Here is a 20,975-nt window from a genome sequence, read left to right on the forward strand (position 1 = left end):
AAAGCCAATTATCACCCGCTGCAGGCCAATGAACTATGGTGTTTCCACAGCCAACAAGTATAGACTTGTGGAAGGCATCAAACTCATTCTAGTCAGATCTGACCCACACTAGCCAGAAGTCCTTAATTCAAAAAGTTGATCTTCATCTAGAAGCCCCATGTGGTTTAGGTCTTGGTTACCCTGGAGCTTGCCTTTTTCCAAACAACCTAATAGCAATTAAGATCTGTAAATACAACTGCATTACAGATTTTCTACTTTGAAACTCTAGACTGCCAGAAGTCTGTTTTTCTTCAGAAGTGTTTGTGTTTAAATCTTTTGGACCATGAGAATAGAAATATCTCAGTAATATGACCAAAAGGCAAAATGGCTATCTTTGTGAAGACTTCAAAATTTTATAAATCTTTACTACTACTATGTTTTACTGATAGATCAAAAGCATATTTATAAAAGAGGATATTTAATAACATATGTACCAAGCTATCAGAATCTACAATTCTTAGAATGCTTTACTATCTAAACTAGTGATGATAGCAATATTACCACTTTCCTCACCACAGGCAATGTGACACAGTTGATAGTATACCAAACTTGAAATCAGGAATGTATATTCAGGAAGACCAGGTTCCCCTGAGGCCTTAAGGCCACATGGCCTCCAGGCTGCAGGTTCCCCACCCCTGGTCTAAATCTTACTTCTGCCACTTTGTAGTTTATGAGATCACAGAATACTGCCTTCAGAGGGAAGAGGAACAGCAAAATGGAGCCTCCCCACCTGACCATATGCCTTCCATCTACTGAACTTGTCTCCAATCCAATCTCCAGCCTCCTTTGGGAAGAGGAAAACAACTTCCACTCAATGACAGCTTCAAATCCAAACATAACCTACACATCCCAGTGATTCTGAACCCCTGTAGGTCATCATCCAAACCCTGTCCCCATCCTCCACCATCTGATTGCTTTATTCAGTTCCCCCCATGATTTTCCACCGCAAAGTTTCAACCAAATACCACCCTCACTGTTCCACTGTGCCTTCTGGAATGCTTGTTCCATAGGCAACAAATTTCTCATCATCTTAAATCTTTTTCTCTTCCATTACTTCCATCTTTTAGCTATTTCAGGAACCTGACTCCCTGCTGATGATACAACCTCCCTGGCCATTCTTTCCAGTATTGGCTGCACCTTCATTCATTCCCCTCTGATCACTGGTGCAGGTCAAGTTGAATACTCCTTGTTCCCCATTGCCACTTGCTTCGCTCCCTATCTACATCACTCAGTAACCTCTCCTCCTTTAAGGTTCATACTATTTGTCTTTACCACTCAATCAAAACCGTGGTAAGCTGTTGACTACAAAGCTCCAAGTCATTTCCCTTCCTTCCTCAATGAATTCAGTACATAGTCCTAAATTTTTCTTTCCCAACTCCTGTCCTCACATTAGGAAACTTCAACATACGTATTTACTCTCCCACAAACACCCTAACCACTCAGTTCCTTAACCTATTCACTTCCCCTGCTCAGCCATATACAAAGATGGTCATGTTCCTGATCCTGCAACAGGAAGCCTTTCTCAAATTCTAGTGCCTCCCCTGTCTTATTTACTTCCTATTTACCCTGTATGTAGCTTGTTTGTACATATGTTTGCTATCTCTTCCTTATACTGTAAGCTCTTTGAGAGCAAGGACTATCTTTTGCCTCTTTTTGTATCCCCAGCACTTAGCACAGTGCCTAGCACACAAGTAGGCACCTAAAGTTTAATGACAAGACTCAATCTCTATCTATGAACACCTATTTTCTTAGCTCTAAAATGAGGATACTAATATGTATACCTACTTCAAACACTCAAAAGGCTATTCAGAGTGTGTATGTGTGTGTGTGTTTAGAGAAAGAGGGCTTGAGAGTAAACATTAAGAACACTTTAAAAGGTTATACTAATATCAGCTTTTAGAAGCAATTTGGAACAGTGGACAAAATGCTGGACCTGAGCACAGAAAGACTAGAATTCAAATCTTCCTTCCTACAGTTACTATATGACCCTGGACAAACCACTTAATCTGAGCTCATATATAAAACAGCAACAATAGCTATAGTACCCATTTCACAAGACTGTTGGGAAGTTCAAGCGGGATATTGCCTTTTTGGTTCATAAACCTTAAATACTATATAAATGTTCTGTTTTGTTTCTAAAACACACCTTGTGAAGTATGACAGTATGAGCACAGTCCCCATTTCACTGGAGCTCAAAAGTTACTTAGCCAGGGTCATACAAAAAATGTCAGATATAGCATGGAACACCTCAAACCCAAGTCCCATGAACTACAAAATCAAAGTAGGCTACTGTAATAGTCTAGGTGAGAGGTAATGCCTGAACTAGTGTATCGGCTGTGTGAATGGGAAAGGAGATGAGAGACAGGATGTGAAGGAAGAATCAATAGCATATGGTAACTGACTGGATAGTAAGAATAAGGAGAAGGGTAGAAGATTCCAAGGTTCTGGGTCTAAGTGATAAGAGCAGTTAATCTACTGTTGATCAATCAACATGCAATTATATCCTTCACTCACTGTACAAGGTGGACACTGAGTATATAGTTCCTACCATTAAATTACATTTTTACAGCAAAAATATCATAAGTATATACCCCCTACCCCCCCAAAAAAACCCCACAGAAAATAGATACAAAGTAACATGGACCAACAGCAAGGAGTAATCATGAAAAATCTCATAAAGCATAAGGAAAAAAGGAGTACATTTCAGGCCCATGGGATAGTCAGAGCAAGGATAAAGTGAAGGAAGCTGAGAGTGCAGTGATCGAGAAACATCAAGAACGCTAGTTTGGGCTAGATCATGGGAAAAGATCTTAATATGTAATATAACTGGAAAGGTAAGATGGGACCAAAGCACATTAAATATCAAATAGTTTATATCTGATCCTAGAATAACATGAAGCCACTGGAATTTAATGAGCAATAGGGTGACATGGTTAGACCTATACAAAGGAAAAATCACTTTTTTCTTTTTTTGGAGAATAGACTAAAGTGTGTGTGGGGGTAGGGATTTGAGGCAAAGAGGCTATTTAGGAGGCTATAGAAATAGTCTAGATGAGAGATGATAAGGGCCTGGATAGGTTACTGGCTATATTAAAGGGTCAGAAAAGAGAGATTGAGTTTGATTAGTACACCACAAAGTAAATTAACTAGAACAGTCTATCCATGATTAATTTCTCTAATTATTTACTTCTGTATTTCTGTAATGTGTATTTTTTGTTTCATAGAGATCCCAGCTGTGTCTTGGTAGGCTCCCAAATATTTTATACACTCCGTAGTTATTTTGAATAGACTTTCTCTCTCTAGATGAAAATGTTGTGGGGGCAGCTAGGTGACACAGTGGATAGAGTACCAGCCCTGAAGTCAGGAGGACCTGAGTTCAAATCTGAACTCAGACCACTTACTAGCTATGTGAGCCTGGGCAAGTCACTTAACCCCAATTGCCTAAAAGCAAAAAAAAAAATATGTTGAGGCAGAAATGAAATTTAGCAATTAACTAAATACACAGTAGGAGGAAGGGTCAAGAATGACAAAGTGATGCTGCATCCATGGGTGACTGGAAAAGATAGTGGTGCCCTCAACAGAAATAGGATTAGTTTGGAAGAAGAAAAAGTTTCAGGGAATGAGTTATGTCTTTAAGACATGTTGAATCAGGGATGCCTATGGTATGTTCACTTCAAAATGTCCAGAAGGCATTTGGTGACTGGAGCTAAGGAAAGATTAAGGCTTGGTATATATAAATCTTGGAATTGCCTGTATAGCAATAATTAAACTCATGGGAACTCCCAAGTAAGCCTAGGGAGGAAAGAGAGGGACCAGGCCAGAACCTTGGTTTTCACCCAAATTTAGGAGGTATAATATGGATGATAATCCAGCAAAGGGTACTGAGGAATGTTTAGACAGGTTAGAAGAGAACCAAGAGCAATGTCATGAAAACCCAGAGAGACATGAGTTTCCAGGTGGTCAACAATACAATTAAGAACCAGAGACAGATAGAATAACAGTATTTGATGAAGAGTCAAAGAGAAAAAGAAATTTTCATCACTGAAATATACCATGGAACACTTGGACAAGAAGGAGTCTGAGATGAGTATGGTAGCCAACCTGTCACAGAAGCCTGATGAATTGGTGGAAGACTATTTCGATGTCTACCAGATGTCTCTCTCATTGCTGAATATACTAGACCCATCCCTAATGTCAACAAAAATGCTCTCCCATCCTTAAAAACTGTCTCATCAAATTTGCACATGACACAATGCTGGGAGGGACTCTGAGTCCGTATCACGTGAGAATTGGATAAAGAGACTGTGGTTATTTAGCCTGGAGATCTGAAGGGCTGCTATGTGGAGGAAAGGTACGATTTGTTGTTGATTTGGCCCTAGAAAGCAGAAGCAGGTAGAAGCTGCAAAGATGCAATTTTAGGCTTTACATGAGGAAAAACTTCCTAACAATTAGAGCTGTCCAAAAGTAGAATGAACTGCCATGAGAAGAGGCAGGTTCTCCACTACTGAAGTCTTTCAAGCAGGAGTTAGAGTACTCGTCAGACGTGTTATAGTAGGGATTCCTTTCACTGATGGGTTGGAGTAGCTGGCCATTGAGGTCCCCTCCTCAATTTTGTGTCGAATGCTGCAGGGAGGTTGAGAAGGACAAGGACTAAGAAATCACTGTAAACTCTGCAGGGAGAAATGTCAGTTGAATGATGAGGTCAGAAGAATCTCATCTGACTCCTCAGCCCCCATTACCTCCTTCTTGGACTACTGCAGTAGCCTTCTAGTTGGTTCTGCTCTGGATTCATCAAGTGATTTGAGTGTCTTGTGCACGCGGCATTGCAGTATATTTTAAGAACATTAAAAAAAAAAGGAGCCCTGCTTTCACAGAGCTTACTACCCAATTTGGTTGTCAAGCCATCGATATAATAACAACAGTACAAGGCGATGAATGATTAAATGGCAGAACATATACAATAATAAGAGTTTCACAGATTTCACAGACTTTAAGCTGAGTAAGGGGTAGTGAATGAGAAACCCCCCCCAAAATACTTCATTATAAACAAAAATGGTAAAGATGAACATTAGAGCTGAATACCAAAGGAAAATTTCCATTCAATGTAATACAACTGTAGAATCTCACCATTAAGATGACATCTCACGAAAACTAGATAGATTACCAAAAGAAATCACTCATATGAGCTTGAATTACTCACATTACCACTGGGCTAAACTAGGTGACCTGCTCCTCTATAATCAAATGTTAATGCATAACTGATGGAAGGATAGAAAAAATTTCATTTTCTTTTTCTTTGTTGCCAAATTAAGTATAGGTCACCAGAAAGCCTACTAACCTCTCTGAACTTTAGTTTCTGTATCTGTAAAATGGGGTAAACAATAGCCCCTATTTCACAGGGTTGTTGTGAGGGTTAAATGAAAATGTATACAAATGTATAAAATGAAAATGTATATAAATGTATACACTCAGCAGTTTTTGAAACATTAAAGGTCAGCTATTGCTAATAAGAATCAGCAAATTGCTACCCTGAATATATGAAAACAAACACAAATTTTTGGGAGGACCTCTGCTCTATAATTTCTTTAGAAAAGATACCCACCTAATTCCCAGTTTTATCTATAAATACTCAGAAACTGAGGTGTTCGATGCTATTTCACAAGTTATTTCTTATTACCATAGAGGTCATTTTGGGGATTAGTTTGAATTTCATACTGGACCTAAACATGGACAAATTCTTTCGGAATAATTTCCCAGGTCAGTGGGAATGGATTCTAGTCCTGTATCTAACAACCATAGGCAAGCAACAAGTTTTCTCAAGCATCAGTTTCCTCATCTATAGGAAGCTAAACTATAACTATTTTCCTTTCAAATTCTAAAATTCTAATCTGACATCCTAAAAGTTATTTGAAGATTAGTGGATATAAAATCTATAGTTAGTTTTTGCATTAATATTCTACCCTAAATATCAATAAACTAGAAAAATACAGTCTAGACCAGTAGTTTTTGAACAGTAAGAGATATCCATCAGCTCCATCGGGAAGAAAATATGGTCATAGTGTCTGCTTTGTGCCTGTACACAGAGCTATTTTCCATTAATTTAATGACTCAAAGTCACTGCATTTTCAGAAATGGTCTAGGGGTAGAGAACCTGTGGCCTTCTAGGTCCTTGGGTGTGGCCTTTGAATTTTAAAGAACAAATCCTTTTATTAAGTAGATTTGTTCCGTGAAGTTTGGATTCAGTCAAATGGCTACACTTGGGGACCTAGAGGGCCACATGTGGCCTCAAGGTGGAAGGTTCTCACCACTGGCACAGACTCTTCAAATTAAGTATCTACTGGATTAAATGCTAAATTTGTGCTGATTCTACCCCAAAAAACCCCACAAGACTTTTTTTTTCAGTTGGTAAAATGGTAACTTCTGTTTAACAGAACCATAGAACTACCTAAATTAATGAACACAGAAATAAAATTAAGCAATTTAGTACATATAAGATGCTTTGTGACTCCACTCACTTTTACCATTTTCACATGCTTTTCATATCAATCTGAAAATGCTTAAGTTACAACAAAAAAGATACCAGCAAAACCAAATCAAGATTTTTAAAGTAAAACCACTATACATTTAACTTTTAAAAATACTTAATCTCTGATTCTTAAAAGTGCCAAGCTTTCTGTAAACTACATCAATATGGGTTAGTTGTATACCTTAATGGTTATGCTTCAGGCATATGATACATAAACAACATAAGGTGGAACAAATATAGCATGAGAAAAGAATGGGAACAAAATGTCTCACTAGTAATCCCCCCCTCCAAAATGTATCTATATCTATCTTCCCTCTTCTAGCATATCTGATAGATTTCCTATAGACCTACCATTTTAATAATAACAACAGAGTTAAGAATAACATAGGATAAAGAGTCAAGAAGCTGTGCTCTATACCAATGCAAAATGTACCAATATATCAATGAGATCATTGGAACAGCAAAATATGTTTGAATATAAAAGTTTTATACTAAACCTCAGTGAACATTTATTCCTCCTTTCATTAAAAGCCCACTTTTAGTATTCTACTGGCTTACTCCAAGGTATTATTTGAATACAGAACTCTATTTCATTTATTGATTTATCTTCACTCTCCCAAACAGATACACACTGCCCAAAATATCCAACTTTAAAAATACTATCTGGTACTCACACAGCCTTAGTGACCAAAGAATTGACAGCCTCTCTGGTTCTCCTCTTTCTGCATGTGGAATTCCCATTAGTCATTAGCTAACTTCTTTATGCTTATCTGCTAAAATGTTCTAAGCTCTAAGAAGCAAATCTAATTATCAGGACAATCATCAGTAGAGCACCAATTACAGCACATCTGAACACTTAATAAGTACATTTTTATGATTCCTACAAGTCATAGGATGACAGAAGTAGAATTGGAAAGGACCTCAAAAACCATCTAGTCAAGCCCCATTTTATAGATAAGCAAACCGAGGCCCTGGGAGATTAAATAACTTGCTGAAGATAATAAGCATCAATCAGGATTGGAACCTAGGTCTTCTGACTCAAGAGAATTTTTTCCCACAGTACAATACTACTTTAAAAACCTCATGGGGCCCACATGATAGATTCAAAATCTGGAACACTAACCCTTAAGTCAATACAAGCTGCTACTGAGGATGAATGAGAAATAATCCTATACATACATGAAGGACTATGGAAGCCTCGTAGTTCTTTGCTCCATAACTGGGATTCAGTTTTCAGGACCTACTCCTGGAATTCCACTTTTCACTTGGTAATGTAACCCAGATTCCCTTCTTTAAAGACTCATAGATTTAGAGCTGAAAGTCACCACTCAGACCAGATCCTCACATTTTACAGATGAGAAAACTGAGGCTACAAGACATTAAGTGACTTGATCTGGCCTCACTCTCTTGAGATGAGATTTGAACCTAAGTCTTCCTGAGAAATCCATGCCCCATCTACTTATACCCCACTGTGTCTTCTATGCATCTCAAAATGCTTAACAATCTTCATAGATCTAAAAAACTAGACTTAAAAAAAGTTAAGAGCTGGAAGGACCTTTACTGACAATCCGATTAAATCCCCAAATTTTACAGATGAAGAAAAGAAGGCCCAGCAAAGGGAGCTGACTTGCCCAAGTTCACACAATTGATAAGCATCAGCCTGGAACCCTACCAGAGCCTCATAATAAATCCCGAGTTCATTACTAGGGAAAGGAGGTATAGTTAAGAGAAGTAAAGGTCCCAGTGTCAAAAGATTTTTTAAAGAGAAAACTGAAATCACCAAGCAATTCATTAAGAAACTTTTTGATTCCTCACAATGAAATTAAAACCTAACTGTGCCACAAAATCTGAAGTCTCTATCAATTTCAAGAAAAAATTGAAATTTGATGGTTAAGTCAGGACATGAACCTAAATTTTGTTTTGAAATCAGCATTTAACCCTCAATACAGTCATTTCAGCAGTTTACCAAAGGAAAAGAAAGTTTAAGGCAGGTCTACACTAGAGGCATTATTTACTGTTGGGTTACTAAAGCTCTCTGTCTTATTACACGAAGTTCAAAGGCACCTGAAAATCCTGGGTTGCTACACCAAAGCTACACTTCAGGAGAATTTCTGCTTTTAGTTCTTCCTGGATTAAAATCAACATTTTCCCCCCTTAGGACTGAACAAAAGTATAAAAGTGCCGAAGTATAAAGTGAAGAGAAGTCAACTGTGAAACACTGAGGATTCTTAATTGCCCTTCCTCACTACTGAGGAAAATTTTCTTTACTGAAATTTAGAATCCCACATCTATTTTTTAAACAGGCAAAAAGCCCTATTAAAACCTATCTTGCAACAGAGAATAAATAACTGTAGTGCCAAAAGTGTACATAAACATTCTAGAAAGAAATAGCAAAGAAAGAAGCTGGTTATAAGATGCCGATTACTTATGGTATCAGATTCATTTTTAAAACTTCTGCGGATACAATGTTTCAAAATCCACGTCTTAAAGTTTTTTACTTTCTAAACGTAGAACAAACCTGAGACTATGTGTAACTCAAATAACCAAACTTGTAACAGGAAAGCAGATGCATTTTGAATTGCAAATATGCTTTGCTGCCATAATACTTTTACGACCAAGTTTCCAAGTTAGTTTAACTGCTGTTAGATCACAATTTTTATGCATCTGAAGAGACAAGTCGCCTCCTAAACAAACACAATACCAAATACTAACCTATTTTTCCTTTAACAAAAATTTCAAAATTTCTAAATCGCCTATATGACCTACCAAAGTGTTCTACATTCTCCACGGTTCTAAATTGAATTCCCTTTCTAGTTCTAAATTTGAGAAATTATAAGAAACTGACAAGCCAAGATAAAAAGGTGCTGATCAAGAGGCATCAAAAACATGCACTATGCGTGGTGGTCAAAGAAAAGGCCGAGTACCCTACACACTTCAAGGTATCAGAAATGTGCCCCTTCTAAACACCTTATCTAAACCAAGGAGCTGCCACTAAAACTATCCGCCTTCATATGTTCTAAGTTTCCATGCCTTGGTCCCACATGATTTGCAGAAGTTTGGCTGGAGTAGGGGATAGGGTGGGAGTAGCCCTGTTGCTGCTGCTGCTTCTGCTGCAGTTGCTGCTGGTGGCGGCGGCCGCGGCGGCGGCCGAGTAGCAGAAGGCGGAGGCGGAGGCGGGCGGGGAAGGGAAGCGGGCGGGGGAGGGGGGACTTGCCGCCACAGCTCTCGTCGTCTCTCCCCCCCCCTCCCCGGCGGGAGCCGCTCTCAGCCTCTTTGCACAAGTCGCTCCGCTCTCGGTCATGTGACCTTAACGTAACCGGACAGGAAAAGCCCCGCCGCCGCCGCCGCCGCCGCGCCGGAGACACCGACCGCGGCAGCAGCAGCAGCTAGAGCCAGAGAAGGCGGCGGCGGCGGCGGCGGCAGAGGGAGAGCGCGGCTGGGGCTGCACAGCGGCACCCCCTCTATACTCCTCCTCCCAGCGGCGACGGCAGCACCAGGTGAGCAGGTACCAACATGGTCCCAGGGTCCCGGTTTCCACGTGCCACCCCTGCCCCCAGCCCCCGGAAAAACGGGGAGGCGAGGGGGAATGCAGGGGCCGGGGCTCGTCAACGATCCCGGCGGCGGCAACAAAGGAGACAACGAACAAGTCGTGTCCTGCTCCGCTTTACTCCCTGCCCGGCTCCAGGTGATGATCAGGCGGGTAAACCCGAGCAGCCAAGAGACCCGGTTCAGGAAAACGGGAGGAGGGTGCGCCCCGTGGGGGTGGTGGTGGCTGCGCCTGGCGCCGGGACTCTGGCCGCCTGACAAAACCATCCCCCGGAGCCAGGCGGCGGCGGCGAGTCGGCGGCGACTTCATCCGGGGCTTTTCGGGAGGGGGAGGGGACGGAAGCCGAGAGGGCGGGCGGCGGAGCTGGGGAGGGGGGGCAATTCGCGTTCCGTTCCCCTTCCCCGGCCCCTCCCCTTCTCTCCACTCCCCTCCCGCCGCAACCGCGAGGTCTGTCACGATCGGCGGCGGCCGGTGAGAGTCCCGCGCTGGAGCTTGGAGAGACGGGCCCGTCTGGTGCGTTACCCCCTCAGACATTTCGCTGCCTCCGCCTCCTCCCGCTGCGGCTACTGCTGCTGCTGCTGCTGCTGCTTCAGCGGCAAGGCCGCGAGCTGCGGAAGTGGGTTTGGGGGGAGGGGAGGTAGAAGGGAGGGGGAGGGGAGGGATCCGGTCAGACCGGAGCAGGCCCGGCCTCTCTGGCGCTTCTCCCAGCTGCAGCGACTCCTCCAGCTCCTGCCGCCAGTGCTGCGGCTCCGCCTCCTCCTCCCTGCTCACGGGCGGGGGCGCGCACGCGCGCTTCCGGCCTACCCGGGTCTCGCGCTGTCTGCGGCTCTCGCGCGCGCTTCCGGCCTGCCCACTTCTGGCTCTCACTCTTCCCCCCTCCCCCCTCCCCTTTTCTACTGCGCCGGGTTAATCGAGCTTTCTGGGGCGGTGCGCATGGCGTTGGCGTCGGCATTGTGTTAAACTCCGCGGGACTTGGGAGAGCGCGCGCGGGGAGCGAGCGGCGCAGGCTGGGAGTGTCGCTGTTTTCCCTCCGCCCCCGCCCCTGCCCCTCCCCGGCCCGAGGGATGCCTTCGCCGGCCCCGCCTCCGTTCCGCCTTCCCCTGTCCCGGCTCGGGGCTGGTCTCGGACCTGGGTACTTGGGAAGATGCTTTTCTCCCGCTCTCGAGAAACGACCGTTAACGCTTCCTTGGGCCTGGCCCGGCCGATGGGCGCTCTCCGCAGACAGCCGGCGGGGTGTTTAACCGGCTGCCTCCGCGTCCTCAGGTTCCGTGCAGGCGGCGGTTTCTCGCTCGGGCCCCTCAGGGGTTTCACTCGCTTGGTCGAGGCCCGCGAACTTCCGTCGGCCCCAGATCTGTGCCTCCGATAAAGGAGAGTAGAACGCCTTGCGCTCTGGCGGTTTTGCCTCCGGGCATGAGGCGATGACTGAGCCGCGCTCCGGGGCTACACCGGAATTGTCCTTTTTCGGCTCCCAGGAAGAAGGGGGGCGCACCAGGGGGGAAAAATCGCTGCCTTGTGGGGGAGCTAGGGAAGGAGGGAACCGGGATGCGTTCCTGCCAGAGCGAAGGAACTCCCTCGTCTTCCATCCGGTGGAGTCCAGCGCTGTAATGTGATTGAAGAGACATCCGGGGGAAAGGAAAACACACAAAAGAAAGATGTTACTGTACATTGTTATGTGATTGAGGTTTTCTGATACTAATGAATTAGAGGTGGCCCTGAAAGAAGTGGTGCCCTCTTTTTCATTTCCCAAATAAGAATTTTTTAAAGTGCAGTTGTGATTATTATAAGAAGTTCTCAGGAATACTGTACATTCCTAATTCTCTTGTGAATTACAGATTTCTCCTGCCCTTTGGCTATAGGTCATTTTTGGTGGTTAATCAGCATATCTGTCATATGACGTACTTGACGTGTTAAATGTTTTAAATCTTCGATTTGTCAGTAAAGTAGTTGGTGGCAAAGTTAAAAGCAAGATTTTGGAGAATTACCTGTAATTTTATTATTTATCTTTTTCTCTGTTAGAATAGTCAGTTGTTTTAGCCCTGATAGAGCCTCAAGAACTAGTCACGTGTAATTAAAATTTCAATTTTAGAAGCATGAAATTGGTTTAATTGAAATGAGTTGGATATCAATGAAAATGTAATACCTATTTCTGCTACTTCTTACAAATCAAATTGAATTTTAATGGTGGAATCTACTTTTAAGGATGAATTCGAATTCTCACACAATCTGGTCTTAGGCTGTTAAAAATATAATTTAAGTCTACAGTGATTTTCTGCCCTTGAGTGATTTACTAAGGATGTGCCTTTTCACTGAATTCAACAAGCATTTATTAAATTTATACTATCAAGTTGCAGAGCAGTTGTCATTCTGCATTAGTAGAGACGGTTTCCCACACCAGTGAAGTCACACGGGTAAACCAAGATCTCCCACCCCCACCAAAACATTCAGATACTCTGGTAGATTTTGAGACTGTGAGCCACACACAAAACAAATTTCGTGTGTTTCTGGAGCTTACATTCTACTGCAGGACAAGGAACTACACCTAGGTAGATAGGTAAATACAAAATAAATACAAAAATATTTTGGAGGAGATTGGAGAAGGGAAAAACGGTAAGAGCTAGGAAGTGGCACTGAAGCAGTTGAGCAGAAATAGAAATTCCAAGAGACTGAGATGAAGAGAAAGGGGGAGTTCTTTTAGTACCCTGCCCCCACCAAAGAAATAGTAAGTTCTTTATGGAGGAGCAGGCTCTTTTGGATGGAAGGTAAATTAAAGGGAAGTAATTTGAAATCAGCCGGTAAAGGTAGGTGGGAGCCAGACAGTGAAGGACTTTAAATGCCAAACAGAGGAATCTGTATTTTAACTTGGAACCACTGAAGTTTCTTCAATGAAGTAGCATAGTCAGACCTTAGGTAAAATTAATTTACTTTGGTCACCTAATTTTATCATCATGAAATAAAATGCAAACATATATTAAGCACCTACACTGTATAGAACTCTGTTAAGCCTGAGAGGTCATAATTTAAATCAGACACTTTAAAAACCTATCTTTGAAATGCTCCAAATACTACAAAGGTTTCCTCACTTCCCCAAATAATTTTTTAAATAATCCACACCAGACATCCTTAGTTCCATTGGTTGGCAAATCAGCCCAAAATATTTGTTGACCCAATCAGTTACTTCCACAGATTACCTCTCTCCTAAAGAAGGAGATATAAATATAGGAGGTGAAAAAAAATTGAAGATCTAGGCATTGGAGTTCTCACTACTTTGTTATGCAAGTTTCCCATGAAATAAGGAGACTGCTGTTTTGTGATGATGACTTGGAATCAGCTACCTGATTCCTGCTGCCAAAATGTGTCTCATAACTGCTCATAATTCCCCAGCAATAAAAATTTCCCATGGTGCTTCTCCAAGAAAACTACAATAATACTTTGACACCTTTAAATTTTGAACTTCTAGATGTATCCATTAGACTGTTATTTCCATTAGCTATACATTCTTAATAGAACCTTTACAAATATATACACATATATTTTAAGAGGTAACATTCTTACAGACAATGTACAAGATTAGACCTTATATATGTTGATAGGATACATATCAGGGTCGATAACTAATGATGCTAGAAATGATTTTTTTTGTGACATAGTAGCTAGGTTATTAGTACAGGTGATAGAAAAGAACCTGCTCCTCATGAAATATCTCTACCCTATGTTTACTGTCATTTGTTCTTACTCAAAATACTTGGACTCTGGAGAGTTTTTCCTCAGTTTTCTCTACTATATCTCTGCTGCCAGACTCACAAAAAGAGTCCCACCACCTCTCCATAAGGAAGGGCTTATATAATCACCAACCTCTTTAACCAACTCTTAAAAAAAAAAACTAATATAGGACAGAGTAGGAAGAACATTATACAGAATCAAAAGACCTGGATTCTAGGCTTGGCTTTATGAAGGCATTCAGGATCATAGGCACATACATTTTAGAACTATAAAAGGAACTTAGAGATTATCTAGTCCAACATTTTCATTTTACAGATGATCAAACAGGCATAAAGAGATAATAGTACTTTGCCCAAGATCTCATGGGTTGTAGATAACTGAATCCACATTGGAACTCGGTTCCTTTAACTTCAAAACCAGTGCTCTTGGTAGTTTTTTTTAAAAAGAGGGGTTTTTTTCATACCATGTTGCTGCTTTCATACCACCTGCTTCCCCAGAGATTCCGTTTCTTTGTCTGAGGAGATTAAACTAGATAATCAGTGAAGTCCCTTCAAACTCTAACCTGTGAATTTATGAATGTGTAGTTTATGTTTGACTTAGGAATCCACTTTAAAAAAAAACAAAATTTACCAAAAACTGAACATATAGGAATTAGAATTTTAAAAGTGATTATTCAAACAGAACAGTTTTCAATTTGTAAAGGTATTTACAAGGTTCTTTTAAACATCAAACTTTCCCTGGCACATTTAAAATACTCAAATGGAGCCATGATCTCATCATTTCAGAAATTTCCTTCAATAATATAGTGGACAACTCATCCACACCTCTGCATTCTCCCATTAATTCACCTACCACAGAAGATGGTCTTCCTTGCATTAAGATGGTACCAGTAGAGCTGTCCATCTGTCATCCTCTGCTCTTGCTATATGATCAACCCATCTTTTCTTTCTGTCATATAGGATGTCTTTTACTCTTTTGGAGTTCCTCATTAATTATATGTTACAACCTGTTCACCCCACTATGTGGCAGTTGCCCCCTGTGTGATATAATTCTTTGGAAGCAGTTGTATTCTGTTTCTTGATGCAACACCAATACAATGCTGGAATTTTTTTTTAAAAGCCTCTTTGCTTTCATGGAAAGCTTGGGGGTAGAAGTGGAGGGTTAATTAGAGGAACTTTGGTGTTTCCTGAAAACAGTCCAGTGCATTTTTTTTTGCACCCCAGCTTTGGACTCACCTGCCAATATACCTACTGATAGGTAGGTTTTCTAGGGTGTCCATCCAAAGGTATGTTGGATTCTGAGCAATAAACATTCCTCCATTTGATCTTTAACTTGTGGGTTGGTAGGCCAAACTCAGTGATTATAGATCTCTTCTAGGAAGCTTAACAGTTCTGGGGCTTGATATAATTAGTACAATGTCCATAAACAGGAACATCTAAAGTATCTCATCCACAGGGCCTCCCACTTCAAAATGGACTCTGTGGTGGATCTCCTTCATGACGGTGTCAAATGCCTTTGATAAGCATACATATCCCTGTTTTATGCCTCTCTGACATAAGTTGTCAGAGGATTGCAAGTGTTATTTCTGTTATTATATCATCCAGTGAGTATAAGATGATTGTGATATTTGTAGGAGAGATACCTTATAAAAACAGCCTGTTAAGAAGGTGTTCTACCAAGTCAAATACTTTTTCATAATCCATGATCATTAAACACAACAGGATCGTATAATCTATCTTTCAGTTAATTGTGAAATTGTAAATATGTAGTCCATTGTTGAATATTGCTTGCAAAAGCCTGCTTATTTCTTACTGATACCTCTCATTGAAGATTCTCTTGATTCATCTTAAAAGTGATTATTACAAAGATTTTGTATGGAAGGAGTAGTAGGCATATAAGTCAGTAGTTTCTGATATCCTCTCAGACATCTTTTCCAGTATTTTAAGGTCTAGATCTTTTCCACTTTTGATGTCTTCTTCTCCTTCAGAGATTTGTATACCGTTCCCTTAATGCCCTAAGAATTGTTTCAACTGCAACATAAATCTCTCAATATACTTGGTCCAATCTGGCTTCTTTTCCCATCCTTATACCTTTTCTCTAAGTACCTTGCCTGAGATGTTAGGATCCAAATGTAGTCTCACTGTCCCTCACGGCCAAAACTGTTAAAAAATAATTATTACAAGTATTTTCTATTTTTTCTCTATTTGTAGTCTTCCTTGGATTTTCATCCTTTAATGCCCTTGAGATGGTTTCACTTATCTGTATATTTTGCCAACCTTTCTTTAATCTGGTTTTAATTTCTACTGTTCTTTTTGTGTTATGAGATGATACAGCACTGTTATCACAATCATCCATCATCATTCAATTTTATAAGCAAGTTTATATTCTAGCCTACTGTTGCCTTTGAACATCATCTTTCTCCATTTGGCAAATAAGTCATATGTTTGCTAACCAGGATGCTTTCTGGGCTCTTGGTCTTTTGTTATGGCAGTTATGTAGTGTCTGTCATTTCTGTTATCTAGAAATATTAACTGATAATGTTTAAAAAAAAGTAAAATAGTATGGAACAGAGCTGCTGCCAAAACAGAGTAACATATTGTTTTCCAAAGTCAGATGTTATTGACAGTATCATTGTTTCTGTCCATTAAAGTCCATGAATAAGAGAAAGTTGATTTTTTTTTGCTCAAATCTTTTGTTTTAAATCACTTACTTTTCCCAATATATCCTACCCTACCTGCACACAGAGCCATCCCTTAGAACATAGAAATAAAAAGAGGAAAACCTTAAGGAAAGTCTGTGAATCTGTTACTGGATTTAAATAAGGTTTGAATTTTTAAGATTTTTTTTATTTTAAAATTGCCATCTCCGTTCTACTAGTAGTTACTGATTTGCTAGTGGACAAAGTAATAGTAATACAAAATACTAATACTAGGACAAAATAATAGTAATCCTATTGAATAATCTAACTCTGAATTCTCAAAGTTTATGCCAGCAGAACATAAGCTTCTGGCTAGTTTATCAGTCTAGAAAGGCCTCAGATATGTGTCCAATAGGTAGCCCTTTACGTAAGGACTAACCTTGGCCAGTTCATAGAGATTCATCATTAGAAGACCAGCCACAAGTTAATGAATTTTGGGCCACAATAACCCAGTCCATACTAAGGCTTGAAAGGACTGGAATCTGTTGGTGGAAGGAATGGTCACACTAATGAAATAACAGATCTCTTTGGAGTTCTGAGGCAACATGGTGTAGTATATAAAGCAGTGGACTTGGAGATCAGGAAGACTTGGGTTCAAAAGTCACCTCAGCCACCTGAAGTGTGACCTTGGGCAAATCATTTAGCCTCTGTTTCTTCATCTGTAAAAATGGGTGTTAGCCTATGGCTCTCTTCCATCTCTAAATCTATGCTTTTATTGAAGAAGAATGCCCTAATCTACTTGAAATGATTAATCTTATATTTAGGCAGTGTTGAGGGTTGGAGGGAGGTTTGCTGGTATCCTGTATATTTCCCAAAATTTCCAAAATGAGACCCTTAAGTTTACTGAGCAGTTTGGTCCCTTGTTTTTACATTTTGGTAGACTATAACTTCATTCAGCCATATATACAACAAACAAGTAACTTACTGAAGGGTCAAGCCTATTACATTTAGAATAAAAAGTGCTACCCTAATAGAAGTAGAAATAATTTAACAATGTAGTTAGTCCTCAGTTATTCATACAAGTGGAAGTAGAAGAGTAGTATGATGTGGTATAATGCAAAACATTAGATAACTTTAAAATCGTGTGCCTTTATCTTTAAAATACATGTGCTAATAAAGTTTTGTTGATTATTTTTGTTTTTATATCATCTATCTCTTCTAATGTCCCTCTCCTACCCCCTCCCAGGGAGATCTATCCCTTAAGGAATTTAAGAAAAGAAAGGTCAGCAAAACTAACCAATATTATAAAAAGTCTAACATTACATTCAGTTTTCCACACCCATAGTCTAGCAAAGAAAAGAGGCTGCTAAATAGCAAAATGGATAGAGCATTGGACTTGTCAGGAAAACCCAAGTTCAAATCCTACCTTACTTGTATGACTCTGGGCAAATTGCTTAACCTGTCTTAGCCTCAATTTCTTCATCTGTAAAAGGGGAATAATAATAGCACCTACCTCTCAAGGTTTTGGTGAGAATCAACCAACATAACGTAGAAAGTGTTTTAAAAACTGCATGTCATATGTCTCTTTAGATGTCTCTTCTTGGGGGCCGGACTTGGCTGACTTTATAATTTCACAGTATTTGACTTCAATTGTTTTCTTGTTGATCCTTCCATTTATATTGTCATTGTTTATATTGTTTATATTGTTTTCCTGGTTCTGCTTAGTTCGCTTTTCGTCACTTCATATATGAACCTCCTAGATTCTCTCTGATACTTGCTGTGTGAGCATGGGCAAGTCACTTACCATCTGTGAGCTCTAGGCAACTCTTTTTTTGCTAGGCAGTGGGATTAAGTGACTAGCCCAGGGTCACACAGCTAGTATGTGTCAAGAGTCTGAGACTGGATTTGAACTCAGGTCCTCCTGACTCCAGGGCTAGTGCTCTATCCACTGCACCACCTAGCTGCCCTCATAGGCAACTTTCTAAGGACTATAAGTTATAGGTAGGTTTTTCTTTGCATCAGTAAAATTATGTCTTGAAGATGATGTTAGACAGATAATCCTAATCAGGAGAATAATGGAAATATAGCTTATGTCTTAGAAAAGCATTTCACAGACTCTCATGCTGTTCTTATAAAGAAGATATAGAGACATGCACTACGCAAAAGAAGTCAAGTGGCTCCAGACCTGGTTGAGTAGCCAACTACAAAGAGTGAATTCATCACCCAGCATAGAATTCAATCAATGTGGAATTCAATTTCTAGACGAATACTCTAGAGATCTATATTTGACCCTGTGCTGTCTAACATATCAATAACTTAAATGGTGGCAAATAAGACAAACATCATATTTACATATAGACAAATGAATGTCAGGATCCAAAAGGATCCAACATAATAGAATTTGAGACTAAATCTAATAAGACAAAAAATTAACTTTACAGTTGTGTTTGACAAGTCAATTTCACAAGTACAGTATAGGTACAATTAGATAAAAGTTTCAGCTGAAAAGGATCTGGTGGTTTTAGGGGACTGTAGGCTGTATATAGATCAGCTCAATGATAACCCAAAAAACTGGTGCCATCTTAAACTAAATTGTAGTGTTCTTTTAATTTTTGTTATTGTGGTCATTATCTATGTGAGTGGTCTTCAAGTTTTTAAATTATCATTTAAAAAGTTTTGAGCATACGACTTTCCCAGCATATGACTTTTAGAATAAGTAATACACATGTACATGGTTCAAAGTTTAGTTTGTTTCAATATACTTGGTTGTAATGGCTATCATAGCTGAAAAAATATCTTACAAAGATATACAACTCCAAACAGAAGAAGCATGTCATTGGCTATTCTGTCATTATGCCCATTTTTCAATCACAACTCTGCAATGGTTTTTATTGTAATTGGGCTAGTAATTTTCCATCTTCTATAATGTCAGAGTTAAGTTCTCAAAATTAAAGAAAGATCTTAATTTTTAACAAATGAATTCAAACCCACCAAAGCTCCTTGTTTTGGAAGATTTAAACAAATTTTAAAGTTATATTTCCAAATTTTTTAATTGTGCAGATGAAAGTTTTTACAGGTGATATGCTTTACACTATTTTTGGCAGAATAATGATGGAAACATTCCCAAACATCTGTATTCAAAATGTTCTCTTAATATCACATTTCTTAAAAAAAATCACTTTCTCATTGTTAAAACATTACTTTTGTCTGGGATCCAAGGTATATAAGGAATGGACAAAAATATATGACTGAAAGCTATTCCCTGATTGATAAGTAGTCAAATAATATGAATAGTTCTCAAAAGAACTGCAAACTATTAATATCTACATGAAAGTATTCCAAATCACTAATAAAATCAAAATAAGTTTTTACCTTATATTCAGCAAATTGGGAAAAATGAGAAAAGATTCCTGGCCAGTGTTGCAATGAATATTAAAAGACAGGCTAATACACCATTGGTAGAGTTGGGAATTGGTGCAGCTGTTGTGGAAAGCAATTTGGATTTATGGTAAGACAGTAACTAAAATGACTGTATCCTTTGATCCAGAGATCCCTTCATTAGTATATGCCCCCACAACATCAAAGATTCGGGGAGGGAGTCAGATATTCACCAAAATACCCATAGTATCAAAAACCTGAAAACAAACAGATGTGCATTGATTTGTGGAGTGGTAGATAGGTTGTATGGAATGTGAATGGAATGGAATATTACTATGTAGTAAGAGACTATGAAGAAGACAGGCAGACGTAGGAAAACATACAGTCCAATACAAAGTGAAGTAACCAGAAGCAGTAAAACAGTTTACATAGTGATTATAGCAGTGTAAATGGAAAGTAATGACAACAAAATAAAAGCAGTGCTCTGCAATTAGAATCACCAAGCTTGGGCCCAGAGATATTAGAATGTACCTTTCTTCCTTCTTTGGAGACATGGGGGGCTGTTGGTACAGAACACTGCATATGCTGTTGGACTTGACATATTTGCTAATTTTACTCGTGGGGTGTTTTTTTTGTTTTTTGTTTTTATTCTTTGTTATAAAGGATAGCTCTGTAGGTACTGGAGGTTGGAGGGAAATTTTGGGAAATAAAGGTGACATAAAAATATGAATAAAAATTTTAAAAGGTCACCTTTACTTGAAAGTGGAGTGTGTTTCATTGGGGGGGGCACCATTTCCCAAATCCCCCACACACACACCCATACACTATTGTCACAGAAAAGGTCAGCAAATTTAGGACACTTTTTTGTAAAAGAAAAATGCTTAATGTCTTTAAGTTGCATATAACTAAGTATTTTGCCAGGAAATAACCCAGAAGACCTCTGTGTGAAGGAAATGTCATGTGTAATTCTTTTGGGGGTAAAGATTTTTAAAGGGTTTTTTTGGTTTGCTTTAGCAGCATTTGCCAAACAGACACTTCATGATAAAATATTAGCTTCTTTTCTAATACTTGAGTATGGAACTCTGCACCTCATTTTTTCCCCCCAAGTATATATCTTATTTTTTTCT

The 20,975-nt window shown here is 39.7% G+C and overlaps 1 protein-coding gene across 1 annotated transcript in view; it reads left to right on the top strand.

Annotated features, from left to right (window-relative positions):
- Positions 1-9,973: 9,973 nt before the first annotated feature.
- Positions 9,974-20,975, top strand: part of ZBTB2 (zinc finger and BTB domain containing 2) — a 28,886-nt gene continuing 17,884 nt past the window's right edge. The window contains 1 exon segment of the mRNA XM_020986604.2: positions 9,974-10,062. The gene's annotated coding sequence lies outside the window, so the exon portion shown is untranslated.

The sequence above is a fragment of the Phascolarctos cinereus genome, unplaced genomic scaffold (genome assembly GCF_003287225.1).
Source record: "Phascolarctos cinereus isolate Bilbo 61053 unplaced genomic scaffold, phaCin_HiC Scaffold_5;HRSCAF=322, whole genome shotgun sequence".
Lineage (NCBI taxonomy): Eukaryota > Metazoa > Chordata > Mammalia > Diprotodontia > Phascolarctidae > Phascolarctos > Phascolarctos cinereus.